Below are 13,948 nucleotides of genomic sequence, written 5' to 3'. Positions count from 1 at the left end.
ATGAATTTTCAAAAGCGGGCCGCGCAGGCTCCCCTGGGTAAAATCTAGTTTCATCTCAGTCAAATCTCAAAAATCAAAATCATCTCAGTAAAATCTCAATCAAAAGAAAGAAGTATTAACTCTGTTTGGTGTCAAATAATACTGGAATCTCTTGAAGATTTTTGTTATATGTTCTCCCTGCGAATGGGTGAGTTTCCTTTGGGTGCTCCAGTTTCCTCCCTCATTTCAAAGATGTGTTAGTTACTAGGTCTTATTGGTCCCATTGGTTTAATTGGGCTGCATGGTCTCGTTGGGCCAGAAGGGCCTTTTACTGTGCTGTATCTAGAACATAGAACACAACAACACTGTACAGGCCCTTCAGCCCATGAAGCTGTGCTGACCTCTTGAAGGGGCAGCATGGTAGACTAGTGGTTAGCGTCATGCTACTACAGCGCCAGTAACACAAGTTCAATTCCAATCACTCTCCTTAATCGCACTCTCTCTGTGATCAATGCTCGAAGTAAATTTTATTATCAAAGTACATATATGTCACCATATACAAACTTGATACTCATTTGCTTGTGGTTATACTCATTTGCTTGTGGGTAAATAAATTTGGCCTGTCCCCTAAAACCCCCACTAATTTTTATAGATGCACTGTAGAAAGCATACTTCTAGGATGCATCACAACCTGGTATGGAAGTTGTCCTGTCCAAGACCGAAAGAAGCTGCAGAAGATCGTGAACACGGCGCAGCACATCACACAAACCAATCTTCTGTCCTTGGACTCACTTTACACCGCACGCTGTCATAGCAGCGCTGCCAGGATAATCAAGGACACGACCCACCCAGCCAACACACTTTTCATCCCTCTTCTCTCCGGGAGAAGCCTCAGGAGCTTGAAGACTCATACAGCCAGATTTGGGAACAGCTTCTTTCCAACTGTGATAAGACTGCTGAACGGATCCTGACCCGGATCTGGGCCGTACCCTCCAAATATACAGACCTGCCTCTCAGTATTTTTTGCACTACCTTACTTTCCATTTTTCTATTTTCTATTTATAATTTATAATTCAAATTTTAATATTTACTAATTTTTACTATTTTTAATATTTGTAATCCAGGGAGCGGGAAGCGCAGAATCAAATATCGTTGTGATGATTGTACGTTCTAGTATCAATTGTTTGGCGACAATAAAGTAAAGTACTCAATAAATCTGTAGACTAATAACCATAACAGAATCAATGAAAGACCACCCAACCAGGGTGTTCAAACAGACTGCAGAAGACAACAAATACAAAAAGAAGAAATAATACCAATAATTAAATAAATAAGCAGTAAATATTGAGAACATGAAATGAAGGGTCCATGAAATTAAGTCCATTGGTTGTGGGATCATTTCAATGATAACGCAAGTGAAGTTGAGTGAAGTTAACCCCTTTGGTTCAAGAGCCTGATGGTTGAGGTGTAGTAATGTTCCTGAACCTGTAGTTTGAGTCCTGAGGCTCATGTACCTTCTTCCTGATATAGTGAGAAGAGAACATGACCAGGATAGTGGGGATCCCTGATGATGGATGCTGATTTCCTACAACAGCATTTCGGGTAGATGTGCTCAGTGGTTGGGGGGGGCTTTACACGTGATGGGCTGGGCCATATTCAATACCTTTTGTAGGATTTTCCGTTCAATGGCATTGGTGTTTCCACACCAGGCTGTGATGCAACCAGTCAATATACCCTGCACTATAGAAGTTTGACAAAGTTTTAGATGTCATGCTGAATCTCCGCCAACCCCTGAGAAAGTAGGGGCGCTTTCATGTTATTTCTAGTTGTCTCTCTCTACTTTCTACCCTTCGTTTCTTTTTCTTTCTGTCTGAATAGGTTTGAAACTTGTGAGGTATAGTTATTGAAAAAACCGTAAAGCTGTTCACACTGTGCTGAAGAAGCCTACTAAGTCTTTAATCAGTTCTTCCGAAGCTGGTGGGTGGTGCCTGACAGCTATGTACAGTTCAAGTCTAACATTTGCTCATCTGTGCCCCAAGATCTGCTTCTAAAAGGCTGCCAGTGTGCAGACGTCTCTTAGTGACATAAAGGCCATTGAGAGATGTTGGCATACTGAAAGCCCAGCAGTCAGAAACCACCACACATCCACTCTCCAATTAGACTGTAGAAACTTTCGTCACATTGACTCAAGCCTAATTTAAATCCAGAACTCAGTTTAAAAGTCTGACTCGCTTCTCTAATAAAAATAACCGGACTGTTATAATAATAAACATCAAGATTTTGTATTGATATTGAAACAGTAGTCTTCATAGAGAAAAGTGTCACAACTTTTTTATTGTAGGGCATCAATTATTTTTGTTAATGGATTTATATTCTGTTGCTGCTGACTTGTTATTTTTCTCTTCTCAGTTAAGCGCATCTAATTATTTTTTCATCTGCCTAGTAGAGCTCATCATTAGAACTTGTATATGGAGAACAAAAAGAGCACGGGGAGAAAGATTAAAATATAACGTGATAAAAGAGTGAAAAGGACAGAATAGTTTTTCATTTTTCTCAGCAGCAGGATGACCTGCAGTGTCTCACAACTAGTGGTTTGTTTTGGAACAGTTGTTATTCAAGTAGGTAAAGCAGCAAATATTCCATAACAATTAAATTCTGGAAATAACACAATGCAAAAAGTCTGAAGAGCGTGCTGTCAATGCAATACACCCTCAGAAGGCTATAAAGTATAGCAGAATGGACTATGAAGTCGCAAACTGTGATTGAAATGAAAATGCGACAACCATGTCAAACCAATGCAGTACTTGACTGCCTTGTCCCGATCATACTTAACCGAATTAAGCTCGGCCTGACAAGCCATTCCAGTGGCCACACTGACCTTTTGTGGTGTCACAAATCGAATCAAGCTCCAAGTCTTGTTGTATCTATCCCACCAAGTGGAGTGGTACGGAAGCTGCTCCTGTACCTCAGGCGGTGGGTTGAGGCTTTGTTCCTTGAAAACCCCAGTGGCCTTAAGACAGCATGCATTGTCAAATCACAACTAAGAGAACATCTGCAGATGCCAGAAACCCAAGCAACACACACAGAATGCAGGAGGAACTCAACAGGCCAGGCAGCATCTGTGCAAAAGAGTGCAGTCAGCATTTCAGGCCGAGACCTTTCATCAGATCAGGAAAAAAAAATGAGGAGTCAGAGTAAGAAACGTGCATTGTCAAAGACCCCTGTGTCTCAATACCTCCTGAAGATCAAAGTCATTTGTAAAGAACTGAATTTAGTTTAAACATATAAAACAAATTAAGTAATTTAAATTAACCAAATATTTTAATTTAAATTAATCAAATTTGTTAACAAAAAAACAAGTCCAAACACTTAACTTCACTTGCCCATTACGTCCAGGCCATGTCGCCTACACTTGCTGTGGCTGGTATGAAGCCGAAGGCTGAATACAGAACTGCTGGCAGCACAGTGCTACAACTGATATGACTCCTCCTTCATAGTATCCTAGGTTCTATCCTGATCTCCCTTGCTATCTATGTTGAGTTGACAGATTCTCCCTGTAGCCGCATGGATTTCTTCCACATGCTCCGATTTCCTCCCATATTCCAAAAGGAATGCATATTGGTAGGTTAATTGTTCACTGTAAATTGCCCCTGGTGGGTGGGTGAGTGGTAGAATCTGGGAAGGGGTGAGTGTGGAAAGTTGATGAGAATATGAGAGGACTAAAATGGGTCAGGGTAAGGTCAGTGTAGAAACAAATGCTGATGGTCAGCATAATCTCAGTGGGTTGAAGAGCCTGTTTTTGTGCTATATCTCCCTGACTCTATAACTCTGAAAATGTATCCAGCTCTTCAGTTCAAAATAGGTACTGAAGCCTCATGTGGAGTGAGAGGTTAGATACACACAGAGGTCGAAGGCACTTGGGTTGCTGTATCAGAGGGGCTGGTCGGAGGCTCGAAGTTTTCGGATGGATGGACTCAGTGTCGGCTGCTTCCAAGGCATCGGCAAGTTGATGGTGCCTGGAGGTTTATGGCAGGGAGTTTCTCCCTTTTGCCGCCTGCTATCAGGGACTCGGGAGTCAATCGACTCGGGGACTTCGAGACTTCTTTTTATCGTGCCCATGGTTTGTTCTTCATCAAATTATGGTATTGCTTTGTACTGCTGTAACTATATGTTATAATTATGTGGTTCTGTCAGTGTTAGTCTTTGGTTTGTCCTGTTTTCTGTGATATCACTCCGGAGAAACATTGTATCATTTCTTAATGGATGTATGCATTTTTAAATGACAATAAGAGGACTGAGTGTTCTCATAATCTAAATAATGAACCCTCTGACCTACACAGAAGAAATCACAGGAAAATTGTAATAAGCAGAATTAGGGGGAACTTGTAGGTTCCATCATTCAATAATCATTGCTCCCCTTTTACCTCTTCTAGATTACCTTGCTACCCCACATTCCACTTAGTATCTAATGTTCCTATTTCAGTTCACTTAATATCTGAAATCTTTTGTTTTTTTTTTCTTAAAGAAAATCTGCATCTGATCCTTGGGGAACAAATTTCTTCTTGCCTTCGTCCTGAATACTCGATGCCTTATTTTGACATTATTTTGAGTGGTTTTTAATCCAACTGTGTGGGAAAAATTCCTTCCTGCAAACACCATGCCAAGACTCATAAGAATTTTGAATGTTTCAGTGAGGTTTCCTCTCATTTGACACCTTGAAATTTAGTGAGAATCATAGTAGAATCAGTGGGATCAAAGAAGCTGAACCCATTACCTCTGGATATTTCTTTCAAACCCTTAGAGTGCAGGTCAACAAGTCCATTGATTCTAGTATTTAATGAAGACAGATACAAAATGTTCAAATAATTTTCATGTCATTTCCTTACTTCTAATATGATTTCCCTCATCTCAGTTTGTGACAGATTAGTATTTGCTAATCTTTTCCTCCTTGTATTCCTTTAAAAACATTAATGGTCCATTTTTGTATTTTCTGCTAGAATATATGGCGGTCTTCTGTTGTTAATTCTAAAATTTTCCCAATCCTCAGCTTTACCACTGTTTTAGAGAATGTTCTAATCTAATTTTATTTGACTATTTTGCTTGTATATTACAGAGAGATCATTCGTGAAAACTGTGTACTTATTCCTAAATTGTTATCTAATTCTTGTTTACTATTGTAACCTTAAATCTACTCTATTCAACACATGATTTAAACCTTCATGGTTTGCTTTGTTTAGGTTTAAGATCCTGATTATGGATTCAACTATATAACATTTAATTTTATATAAAATACTATAAAATTCCCTAAAGGCCTTTAACTGTGAGATTCAGTTACGAGATTGTTCATTGACTCTTTCTTATTGCACAATACTGGACATAAAATTGATGTTCTTTGCTTGATTCAACTACATGAATATCTATACAAGTATTAATGTCTCATATACACTTAAATTAACCTCTTTAATATTACCGCTAATTTAGCATGCCAAATCTTCTTAGAATAAAGATCCCATAACTATTGCAATAGCCTTGCCATGTGAACCTCTAATTTCCAGATTCGTACTTTGCAATGTATTACCATGGAGCTTTGGAGACAAATTCCACCTATATTTTCTGGATCTTGCTGTTTCTATTTTCAAAAATGTATTTCAGCACACTATTATTAAAACATGATTGCTACACCGGCTTGAGAGACAATATCATAAAAGGGACAACTCAGAGTGGGTGGTACTTGCAGCAGCTCTCATAGTGTAAGTTAAAAATTGCATAAGTATCCTTACATCTTCATACCCTTTCGTTCCACTGGCCCTCTTCTAAATCTAACAATAACTCACTCTCTCCAATGTTATGAGAAGGGAACATGAAAAAAACTATTGGCAATTAGTAACTTCATTTGGAGTTGTCTCAGGGTGCCTGGTATAATAAATTGAAAAAAAAAAATTCTTAGCACACAACAGAGGGAATGGAATTCTGTAATTAACTCAGATTAAACACAGAACATACGGCATAGAAAATCAAACCAGGAATAGGCCAAAAGGCCCTATTTATCTGTTCTACCATTCAATATGATCACATCTGGTCATACACATAGAACATAGACTATAGGACACTACAGCACAATACAGACTCTTGAGCCCACAGTGCTGTGCCGGCTTTTTAACCTACACTAAGGTGTCCTTCATGCTGGGGAGGCTGTTGTCCATGATGGAGCTGACTGAATTTACAACTTTCTGTTGTTTACTTTGATCCTGCGCAGTGACATGCACCCCACCCCCTTCACCCATACCAGATAGTGATGCAGCTGGTTAAAATGCGCTTCACATCTGTAGAAATTTGAGTGTCTATGGTGACATACAAAATCTCCACAAACTCCTAATGAAATATATTCACCATCATGCCTTCTTTGTCACTGCATCGATATGTTGGGCCCAGGATAGATCCTCAGAGATGTTGACAACCAGGAACTTGAAATTGCTTATCCTTTTCACTTCCAGTCCCTTGATGAGGACTAGTGTTTATTCCTTTGACTTAGCCTTTCTGAAGTCCACAATCAGTTCTTTGGTTTTACTGATGTTATGTGCAAGGTTTTTTCTGTGACTCCATTCAACTAGCTAATATATCATGCTCCTCAAAGTTCAAAGTACATTTATTAACAAAGCACATGATGTATACATTGCATAACCTTGAAATTTGTCTAACAGGCAGCCACAAAACAAAGAAACCCAAAAACAGAACCCATATACATACTGTATATAAAAAAAGACTATCTTACCCCCAACATGCAGAGAATCATCCCCATAAAAACAGAATAAAATAACCTATCAAAAGAAGACTGTTGAAAACCCAACGTGCAATGGAAAAAAAAATTATGCAAATAGCGCTTCTGAGCTGAAGTCTACAGAGAGTCCCATAGTTCAGCGCAGAGTCAAGTAAGCATCGTGGACCAGCAACCTGAACCATCCCATAGCTCACCTCGGGCCTTGTTATCATGACCTTTTCAATCTGGCCCATGCTTGAATCTCTGTCCGATCAATGGGTTTTGCCACTTGGACACACCAGACTTTGCCATCTCAATTCGGCCTGTAAATTTCTGTCTGCTCATCGTGTTCAGTTGTGTCAATATGCACTGGGATCTGGACCCCGCGGCTTTGATTTGGCCTGTGCTTGACCTTTCATGCTCTTCCACATTCTCAGCAATGGGCCCGTTGTGTCACCTTGCCTCAATTCAGCCTCATTGAATTGTCTCCAATATCTATAGGGAAGTTATAAACTATTTCTTGTGATGATCAATTGCCAGAAAAGATGTAGTTAATGAAAGTTTTAAGTTGCTCTCCTTGTTTTGTTAGACACCGGACAGTAGTCACTGAGGTACACCAGCACCATTTTAAACCAGTAGTTCTCTGTTCACTTTCTCATGGCATTTGAGCTGTGCCTAGCTACACAGTCATGGGTGAAGAAAGAGTAAAGCAGTGGATAAGCATACATCCATGAGGTGCGCTAGTGTTGGTTATCAGCAAGATGGAGATGTTATTTCCCATCTGCACAGACTGTAATCTCCCGGTGAGGATGTTGAGGATCCAGTTGCAGAGGGAGGTACAATGAACCAGGTTTTGGAACTTTTTGATCAGAACTGTAGAAGCCTGGCGTAAGTATTAGTACTTCCATAAAGGGTTTATGGGGAGGGGTTGTGCCAGGGTTTGTGGGAGCTTGTGGGCCAAGGTTTCTGGGGGGGGGGGCAGGATTTGTGGGGAAATGGAGATTGGGGTTGTTAGAGGCAGAGTTGGGAGATGAGTGGGGTGGAGGGTAACTGGCAGGGAGTGGGAAGGGGATCTGGTAATGGGGGTGTTTGCCTGGCCTGCTTGTGGAGGAGTTGTTCTGGTGTACCATTTTGTTGTACACCTACCTGCGTGATGGGGTGGAGTGCCCTTGAGCTGGGTCTGCCTTGTGGGCAGGATTCATAGTGGGGGATATACAGGGCTGCATGTGAGTTCAAAGGAGACCTAGCTTCCCTGTTTTGTGTAAATTTTGGTGATCTCCTTTGTATCTGGATGCGTGAATGTCCCCGATATGGATAAAATTAACAGGGAACGGTCCTATTCCAATGCTTTAATCTTATGGATCAATTAGTATTTTAAGATCTAGTAATTAGGTTTTATTGATTTCACTAAAGCATTCGACAAAGTGCAACATGAAAAATTATTTCAAATCTTGCTAAGCTAAACATTGACGGATGGTACCAACAACTGCTTCGAAATTTATATTGGAATCAAACGGAGGCAGTAAAAATTGATGATAATATAAGCAGTTGGACTAAAATTCAAAGAGGTGTTAGACAGGGATACGTTGCCTCACCAGAATTATTTAATATCGATAGTGAAATGATTCTTAGAGAAATAGAAGACCTAGATGGGATAAAAGTCGGAGGCGTTAACATCAACAATATAAGATATGCAGACGATACCACCCTAATAGCAAGTGCTGCAGAAGACCTACAAATCCTCCTAGACAAAGTGGTACAAACAAGTGCAGATTTTGGTCTAACCATCAACTGTGGGAAAAAAAAACCAAATGTATTGTAATCTCAAAACAACAGGATACTCCCAACTGCCAATTGTACATCGGTAACCAAGAGATTGAACAAAAGACCAGCTTTAATTACCTTGGTAGCTTTATATCACAAGATGCTAGAACTAAAGTAGAAACAAAAAGATGAATTGCCATTGCCAAAACCAACTACCAAAAAATAAAACCCATTTTTTACCAACGGACACATTTCTATGACAACAAGGCTTGGGCTACTAAAATGTTACATCTGGTCAATCTTGCTGTGTGCTTCCGAAACATGGACTATAACACCAGAACGCCAAAGAAACTTAGAAGCAACAGTAATATGGTTTCTTAGAAGAATGCTGAAAATATCATATAGAGATAGGGTAACTAATGAGGCAGTACTCCAACGTGCCCCTACAAAAAGATTTTTAATGAGAACATTAAAAGAGAGGAAACTTAAATTCCTGAGCCATGTCATCAGAAAGGGAGAAATAGAATGCCTTACATTACAAGGCCGTGTGCTTGGGAAACGCGGTAGAGGAAGGCAAAGAAGAAAATATATTGACACTGTGAAAGAACTAACAGATCTAAGTGTGTGAGATATCATTGACACAGCGAGGGATCGCTCGATGTGGAGAGCCATGATCGCCCAAGTGTGTAACGCGCAAGGCACATGAAGAAGAAGAAGAAGAAGAAGAAGAATTAGGTTTAATTTGACCATTTGGGGAGTAGATCTTCTATTTCAACCTAATTTTTAGGCCCTCCAACAGGAATTCTGCAGATGCTGGAAATTCAAGCAACACACATCAAAGTTGCTGGTGAACGCAGCAGGCCAGGCAGCATCTCTAGGAAGAGGTGCAGTCGACGTTTCAGGTTGAGACCCTTCGTCAGGGTCTTGGCCTGAAACGTCGACTGTACCTCTTCCTAGAGATGCTGCCTGGCCTGCTGCGTTCACCAGCAACTTTGATGTGTGTTGCTTTTAGGCCCTCCATAAAGGTTTCTCGCCCTCATAAAGGTGAAGGCCGCCGCATGTAGGGAGAAAATTGATTTCCTGAAAACTAGCACCAGGAAATGGCAGCTAGAAGCTAGCCACTAAGGTATTTTTCAAAAGTACAGACACCCATACCCTCCTGCACACAAGGAGCCACCATCTGAAACACACTTTCAGGGGCATTGTCATAGGACAACTGATCCAGTTTCACCACATTTGCACCAGGGAGCAGGATTTCCAGCAGGTCACTACTAACATCTTTACTGCACTCAGACAGAAAGGCTAGAGCAGATGGAAACTCAGGCATATCAACTCTGACTTTATGAAAGGTCTCACCCTAACCCCGACCACAGAACAGTGCAACACACAAGCTACCATTGATCACAGGACACAGTGGGATGGCGGTGAATTTCCACAGGATGATTAAAGCCCACTTTGAACAACTCAAGATAGAGGGGGGTCTTTGTATAATAGTGTACAAGGTCAATGTACAATAGTATCAGCTTTTAAGCGTGGTAAAAACTTGAGGGACAGACAAGTCAGTACAAAATTACATGCAGCACCAAGCTGCAGGGGAAGGGTTTGGGGAACTGTAGGGCATGCAAACACTTAAGAATGTCAAAAAACATACACAATAGATCTACGGGAAAGTGGCCCAGGCAGAACAGAGGATCACTTGTGAACAGCAGAATTTAGTATATTCAATTCAGTGTGAGCAATGCCATATTATATCCATAGGGCAGACAGGCACCAGCCTAAGAGTCAGATTCATAGGGCACTTCCATGATATTACAAAGGAAGATGAGAACAGACCTGTTAGCAGACATCACCAGCAGCATGGGACCCAGCCATTGGAGATCATGGGCCTGGAACTATCATGAACTGGTCAAACCTTCAAAGAAAAAGAACAGAGAGGAAATGGATTGAAACATAGCAAACCTATTCCCCAATTGTCAAAGCTAAACCTAATTACCTAACTAAAAGTATTGATTGGATCTATAAAATTAGAGCACTGAGAATGACATTATTCACTGTTAATTTAATCCAATCTGGAGACCACCACACACCCAGATGCAGAGATCATCCAAATCTACACAAAGTAGGGAAGTTATGTCTTCTTTCAACTCATGTACAGCTCCGTATATCTGCTACTTCAGATCCCCCCAAGGCAGACCAACTGAAGGGGCAACTCGCCCCATCCCACAGGTAGACATACAGTAATGTGGAGCTTCTGAACAACTACTCCACAAGCCGGTCAGGCAAAAACTTCCTTCACCATGTCCTCTTCCCACTCCATGCCAGGTTCCCCTCCAACTCCCTACCAGGTTTCCCTCCCACTCGCCGCCATGTTCTCCTCTCACTCCCCAGCAAGTTTTCCTCCAGCCTTTCACCTTCATTCACCAACCCTGACCCTATCCCTAACTCTATCCTCTTCCCCAGAAACCCTGGCCCACATCCTCCAAACCTGAGCTATATCCCCACCAGGTCCCTCTATCTCTCCTTACAAGGCCTTCCTCTCCCTGTTAGGCCCTCACCTCCATCTACCAACCCTAAACCTATCCTTGTCCCTTATCTCCACTTCCTACATACCTTTATGGAAACTTAGGAATGCATTTCCAAGTAAACAGGAGTTTGATGTGATGTAACTAAAGTTTTAAATTTATTGTGGAAAAACAGACTGTTGATTAGGATGGGAAAACTTATTTGAGATTCTTGGAGTTGAACCATATCCTCCATCCTTTTCCCATTCTAAACGGAATCTTTACTCAACTTCTTGTGCTATGTGCTGTCCCCATCCAAACGTGACTGCCTGATCAATGTTCATTTGAGAAATGAACCCAAGTTGATGCTGATTCTGGTGACTAAAATGGGAGCACTACATTTATTTGATGACTATGAATTCTCCAAAGCACTAAAAAATGCATTTGAAATAAATATTTAGGCTTTGCTTGAGAATGTTTGATAGAATGTTTATAAGGAGCTAGACTCTTTATCAACTTACTCTGAAATTAGTGAATAATTCTTCCCCTGCTTTAACACCATTCATTTTGATGAGCACAACATTTACATTAAGAACAAGTATTTCAGGAAAAATCTCCAGCAATCTCTGACCTCTTTCGAACTCTGCTGGTACACCATACATTTCTATCCAGATTATCTAAGATTTCTTTAAGTCTGATAATCCTTTGAGTAAAAAAAAACAAATTTTTCAAGAATATAATTGCGAAGCGTTTATTTGGGGAAGTGTTGTTCTATTTTTTTGCAGATGAAACAGTTGATTGAGTAAGGCAGCAGCCATTGAGTTTTCAGACTCTAAGGAGACAAGATGTGTGCTCCAGAGGATCTACTTAAATATCACAATTACTCGAATGAGATAATTCCGTTCTGACTCAGCTAGGATTTCAATTTAGTTCCCGAGGTGAGTTCAGGACTCTGCTTTGCTGGCTGCTCTTCCAAGCAATTAAAGTACGTGGGATAATCTCAGCCTCTATCTATTTTAATTGTTTAACCTTTATTAACTGTAACAAATGCAAGATACTACATTGTCATATTGCATATTCCTTGAGTTTAATAAGAGTACCAATTGAGAGAGTCCTCTCATTACACCCAAAGGACGAGTAATGTTGTAGCCAATTTTGTATCCACACAGAATCAGTCCCATTGAGGCTGTCCAATTGCCTTAGTAGTTTTGCTTAAAGGAGGAACAAGACCATGTCTAGGCTCACTGATTTTTTTCCCTCACTAGCACAGGATCTTGTGATGTTAGGAAAAGGGTTCACATGAGCTAAGTGGAATTTTCTGGTGGAATTCTTTGCCCTAGACAGTTGAGGAGGCTGGATCATTGGACATGTTCAAGGTGTAACCGCAACGTAGCTGAATGCCCTCAAAACCATGGAGATGTATATCGACCTCAGGAGAAAAGTGTCTCCTCTCCATCCACCCATCATCAACAACTCCACATTTAGCACCATTTCAACATTCAGGTCCCTGGGCATCATTATTTTGCAGGTCTCATGTGACAGAACCATATCCTCTTCATTAACAAAAAGGCTTGGCAGAGGATGCACTTCTTGCAGAAGTTGGTAAAACTCCATCTTCCCCAGAACATACTGGTGCAATTGCACACTGCCGTCACAGAGACCATCCTCACATCAGCCATTACTGTCTGGCTTGGTGCAGAACCTTCTCACAATATACAAAAGCTACAGTGAACTGCCAGGCCAGCAGAAAAGATCAAAGGCTGCAGTCTACCATCACTGCAGGATTTCTTTGTCTCTACGTCAAAGAACCGGGCAGGAAATGTCCCCCCTTCCCCCCCCCCCCCCACAAAAACTGCCTTTTCCAAAATCTCCATTCTAAAAAGTGCAAGAGGGCACTTAAAACAAAAACTTCACAATGTTATTCCCTTTGGGCAGTTAATCTGATCACCCATTCTAGTTAGACCCCCTGACCCTTCTCTGTCTATTACTTCTGTAAACACTTTACGCCACTTTCTATAATGCTGTTTACATTATAGTTACATGCATTTATGTATATTTTATTCCATATCCGTATTTTAACCTCAAATGTTATTTTCATATAATTCTCTATTTTTTTGCAATTGTTCAATGTTTTTTTTTGTTGCATGTTGTGCCCTGACCAACACACCACAGGTACCCCCATGCAATTATCATGGAAAAGGATAGAATCAGAGAGGACAGGAACATTTTCAATTGGGGAAGGGCAAATCATGAGGCTATAAGGCTAGAACTTGCAGGTGTGAATTGGGATGATGTTTTTGCAGGGATATGTACTATGGACATGTGGTCGATGTTCAGAGGTCTTTTGCAGGATGTTAGGGATAAATTTGTCCCGGTGAGGAAGATAAAGAATGGTAGGGTGAAGGAACCATGGGCGACAAGTGAGGTGGAAAATCTAGTCAGGTGGAAGAAGGCAGCATACATGAGATTTAGCAAGCAAGGATCAGATGGGTCTATAGGGAAGCAAGAAAGGAGCTTAAGAAGGGGCTGAGAAGAGCAAGAAGGGGGCATGAGAAGGCCTTGGTGAGTAGGATAAAGGCATTCTTCAATTATGTGAAGAACAAAAGGATGACAGGAGTGAAGGTAGGACTGATTAGAGATAAAGGTGGGAAGATGTGCCTGGAGGCAGTGGAAGTGAGCGAGGTCCTCAATGAATACTTCTCTTTGGTATTCACCAATTAGAGGGAACTTGATGGTGAGGACAATATGAGTGAGGTTGATGTTCTGGAGCATGTTGATATTAAGGGAGAGGAGGTGTTGGAGTTGTTAAAATCCACCAGGACGGATAAGTCCCCGGGGCCTGACGGAATATTCCCCAGGCTGCTCCATGAGGTGAGGGAAGAGATTGCTGAGCCTCTGGCTAGGATCTTTACGTCCTCGTTGTCCACGGGAATGGTACCGGAGGATT

At 41.1% G+C, this 13,948-nt stretch overlaps 1 long non-coding RNA gene across 1 annotated transcript in view; it reads right to left on the bottom strand.

The window, feature by feature from the left end:
• Positions 1 to 10,406, bottom strand: part of LOC140204569 (uncharacterized) — a 97,154-nt gene extending 86,748 nt beyond the window's left edge. The window contains exon 1 of the long non-coding RNA XR_011887672.1: positions 10,334 to 10,406. This is a non-coding gene — a long non-coding RNA (uncharacterized lncRNA). The remainder of the gene's footprint in view (positions 1 to 10,333) is intronic.
• Between the last annotated feature and the right edge of the window lie 3,542 nt (positions 10,407 to 13,948).

The sequence above is a fragment of the Mobula birostris genome, chromosome 10 (genome assembly GCF_030028105.1).
Source record: "Mobula birostris isolate sMobBir1 chromosome 10, sMobBir1.hap1, whole genome shotgun sequence".
NCBI classification, from domain to species: Eukaryota; Metazoa; Chordata; class Chondrichthyes; order Myliobatiformes; family Myliobatidae; genus Mobula; species Mobula birostris.
This window is presented reverse-complemented; position numbering and strand designations above follow the sequence as displayed.